The 4295-nt window shown below is 40.2% G+C and overlaps 1 pseudogene; it reads left to right on the top strand.

The window, feature by feature from the left end:
• The first annotated feature begins 3390 nt into the window (after positions 1-3390).
• On the top strand, positions 3391-4012 carry LOC148942398 (threonine--tRNA ligase 1, cytoplasmic pseudogene; annotated as a pseudogene).
• The last annotated feature ends 283 nt before the right edge of the window (positions 4013-4295 follow it).

Below are 4295 nucleotides of genomic sequence, written 5' to 3'. Positions count from 1 at the left end.
TGCTATGATAAGCCGAACCAGCTTTTCAGGAATACCTTAGAAGATCAGGATCCTCCTTAGTAATGGGCGGTCTATTGAGTCGAACGCTTTTTCAAAGTTGACGAACAATGGATATAGACGTTGTCTCCACTCGTTTGATTCTTCAAGCATGGTGTTCAGTGTTAGTATTAGATCGGCACAAGATCTTTTTGGTCGGAAACTATGTTGCTCCTCGCGTAAATGCGGGTCTAAGGCAGCTTGAAGTCTTGTCAGGATGATTATGCAGAAGAGTTTTCCGGGTATCGAGAGGAGGTTGATGCCTCTATAATTGCCACAAACTGTCACATCTTAGTTAGCTAGGAATTGGACTTAGTTAGCTGCCTAATTCTTCAAGGTTCGTCTCTTACTATTCCAAAGAAGAAAAAGCCTACGGCTTTTTCCTGTTTGTAATCAGGTAAACCGGGTTGCAGCAGTAGCAGACAACCTAGTAAGAGACGTCCACACCCATAGTAGAAACTAAAATAACCCATAACTCCTAAAAATAGAGGAAATAAAAATATTATAATATTGTAGCAGCTGCTTCAATAACTGCAAAAAATGTTACAGACTATTACACTATAAAATAAATAAAATTTAACACATTTGTTGTAACTTTATTACAACAAACATGTTTGTCTTGCGAAATTGCATGGGCAGTATTTACTGAAGATGTGGAATAGGCTGAAAGCTGAAGCCAAAGAAGAGCTGAAAGGAAAAGAACCAAAGCCCATCAAATTTACACAACCTGATATGAAGGAAATTTATGGGCAGTATTCTTTCCCATTGCCCCCCGTGTATGTGGCATAGCACCACCAGTACTATCACTGATGGTGCTAGGGTATGGTGTAGCAGTCGAGACGGGCAGCGGTCTCTCGTGGTCTATTCTGCCCCCATAATTCGTAATCTAACGGGTAGCTAGGGTCAGTCCTGAAGATACTAGTGTAAGTTCTCTGGCACCAACACTGATAACGAGTGTAAAAAACACGGCCCGTAGTTAACTCTGACGGACCGCAATATTGACCCACGGTGTCAAACCCAAACTCTTTTCTGTTAACTATTACTTTCCCTCGAGAAATATATATCAAATATCCCTTTATCCCTGTACCAAACTATACTCTCACTTTCTCTAGTCTCTACCTAGGCTAGTCAAAAGAAGTCAAAAGTAGAAAAAAAACAAAGCTTAGTATTCAGATAAAAGTAACATCAAGAACTAACTAAAAATCAACTCAAGGTTAAACAAAATACTTTACGATTCACCTGCACGGACGGAGGTTTACGTTGCTCTGACCAAAGGCAACGAACAGCCCATTCAAATTGAAGTACAAATTTATTCTTGGATTTTGCACGCTAAATTTATACCTATATGTGTCATCGGTTGCCTGTATTTTTCAGAAGCCGGCTAATCAGTGGGTTCTTTCAAGACGTGTTGTAGTCAGTTAGCCAAAGGAGAATATTAACAGGGAAAAGGAATATCTAATAACAGCTAGGGTTGAAACATTTAAATTAAAGAGAAATGAAATTAGCTTAACAAAAAATGGTATTTATCTGATAAACAGGCCCAAAGGCCTCAACAGACAGTCATGATGAAAGTGTTTTGGCACTCTACTGCCCATACCCTTGGAGAAAGCCTAGAACGGGCTTATTGAGGAAATTTGTGTTATGTTCTTCAAATTAATGGGGTTTTGTTACTATATGTATCTGCCAGAGAGACACGTGTCAAACATAAAACATCCAGAAATTGAACGTGTCATGAAAGAAGTAGTTAAAGAGAGTCAACCCTTTGAGCGGCTAGAAATGAGGAAAATAAATCTGCTAGAAATGCTTAAGTATAACCAGTTCAAAGCAAGTATCTTAAAAGTAGGAGTCAAATCATCGGCCACCACTGTATATCGATATGCCCCCCTTATTGATCTGTGTATGGGCTCCCATGTAAGCATACGGGAAAAATTTAAGCATTTAACATTACAAAGAATTCATCTTCTTATTATACCAATACTATGGAGGATCCTGATCTTCTACGGTATTCCTGAAAAGCTGGTTTGCCTTATCATAGCAATGTATGAAGACACGGAATGCTGCGTGAGAACCTCCGAAGGAAATACAAGATATTTCAAAGTGATGACAGGTGTCAAAAAAGGATGCGTATTGTCTCCATTCCTCTTTATTCTCATAGAGGACTACATATCAGGCAAATTGATGGATACGGGATCAAAATTGCAGGCACACTAGTCCAAGATCTCGACTTTGCAGACGATGTTGGATTGATGGAGAAAGACAAAAGCAAACTTCAAGACTTTTTATGCAAGTTAGCCGAAAGAGCGGAGCAGTTTGGGTTACATATCAATGCCCCCAAAACCAAAGCGATGTCAACCACTAACTCACCGATGAATATTCAGCTGGGGACTGAAAGCATAGAGCAAGTCACTGACTTCCGATATCTTGGCAGCACCGTCTCGTCTAGTGGCGACTCCGAAAAAGAACTGCAAACAAGAATAGTACTGGCAAGCTCGACATTTCAACGACTTCGAACAGTCTGGAGATCAGTAAAGTACACACTTCAGCTAAAACTTCGACTTTTCATAAGTACAGTCCTTTTGATCCTTACATACATTATGGAATGTTTAAAACTCACCGCTGAGCAGGAAAAACGACTCACTGCATATGAAAACAACTGTCTTCGACGTATCCTAAACATCAACTGGAAGGATAGGATAACAAACATGGAAATTCGCCACTACACAAACCAGCCTGATGTCACTGATGTAGTGAGGCAACGAAGATGGCGCTATCTTGGCCATGTTATCCGTATGCCAAGATCGAGGCTACCGAATATGATCCTCCAGTGGCAACCAGACGGCACGCGTCGACGAGGAAGGCCCAAAAACACGCTTCACAGGACATATGAGCGGGACAGGAGAGCCGTTCATGCATCCTTAGTCCCAGAGTGGGAGGACATCTACGCCGCAGCTCATTTCTGGGATGATTGGAGGCTATTAACGCACGCCCTGTGTGCCTCTGGAGGTACAGGAGGAGCCAAGGAAGGTCCAAAGGAAAGAATTGAAGAAGTTACAAAAAGAAGCAGATAAACAAAATCATAAGAAATTTGGAAAAGAGTAAGAGTTATATTCCTTTCATGAACTGAGTCCAGGTTCCTATTTTTTCACCCTTCACGGAGAATTTATTTACAAAATTTTTTATTCAATTTACTGGAAATGAGTATGAAAATCGGGGGTTTGAGGAGGTTGTGACTCTCAACATTTATAGTTCCAAATTATGGTAAGCATCTAGGCATTAGGGACGTCATGCTGTCAATTGTGTTCTCCTTTGATGTTGAGAAAGATAAATGAGAGTTGAAAATTGATGCTGGGAAAGATGATGTTGAGAAAACCTTTAAACTGTCCATCACATTGCTTAATTTTTTATCATAGACCAAGAGGTTGGAGGGATCTGTGTTTGCGCTTAGCAGATTTTGGTGTGCTCCATAGGAATGATCTCTCTGGTGCACTCACGGGTCTTTCTCGTGTTAGACGTTTTCATGAAGACGATGTCGACATCTTTTGTATCATGGATCAGATTCACAGTTAGACTGAGGTGGCTTTAGAATTCATGTCTATTCCGTTTTTGGTTTCAAATTTTAGCTCAAACTGTCCACTAGGCCAGAAAAATTCTTACGCCAATTACAGCCTTTGAATGAGCCTCAGAAGCAACTTGCTGAAAGCTTGGATGAGTTTGGAGACCCATGAAAAGCAGACCTCAGTGATGGTACTTTCCATCTGCCGGATATTGATATTACAGTTATGGACCCACAGAAAAGGCCTCATCAGTGTACTACTATTCAGTTTGATTTCCAGTTGCCGATTCGGTTCAATCTAAGTTATATTGCCGAATCAGGTGGAAATCGCCACTGGTGATTATTCAAAGATCAATTTTCAGATCTATCGAAAGGATGATCATATTTTCAATTGAATCCTATGCCGGTAAATGGCCCTTCTGACTCTCTCCCAGACAATGTATCGTTATTCCTATTGATCCACCTTTTGATGATTACGCTGTACAGATTGCCAGAAGGATGAAAGATACTGGCTGTAAATTTCATGCGGACATGGATTCAGAGGAAACATTAAACAAATAAATTTGAAATGCAGAGTTAAGTCCGCACAACTTCATCCTTGTTGTCAGGGAACGACAGAAAGGATCTGAGACTCTTAATATTCGTACAAAAAATAAAAAGTCCATGAGGAAAAATAAGTAGACAAAGTCCTTAATAGATTTAACAT

This window comes from Artemia sp. Qi Xiang Cuo, chromosome 17, assembly GCF_049724085.1.
Source record: "Artemia sp. Qi Xiang Cuo chromosome 17, ASM4972408v1, whole genome shotgun sequence".
Lineage (NCBI taxonomy): Eukaryota > Metazoa > Arthropoda > Branchiopoda > Anostraca > Artemiidae > Artemia > Artemia sp. Qi Xiang Cuo.
Note: the sequence above shows the minus strand (reverse complement) of the source record. Positions and strands in the feature narration are given on the sequence as shown.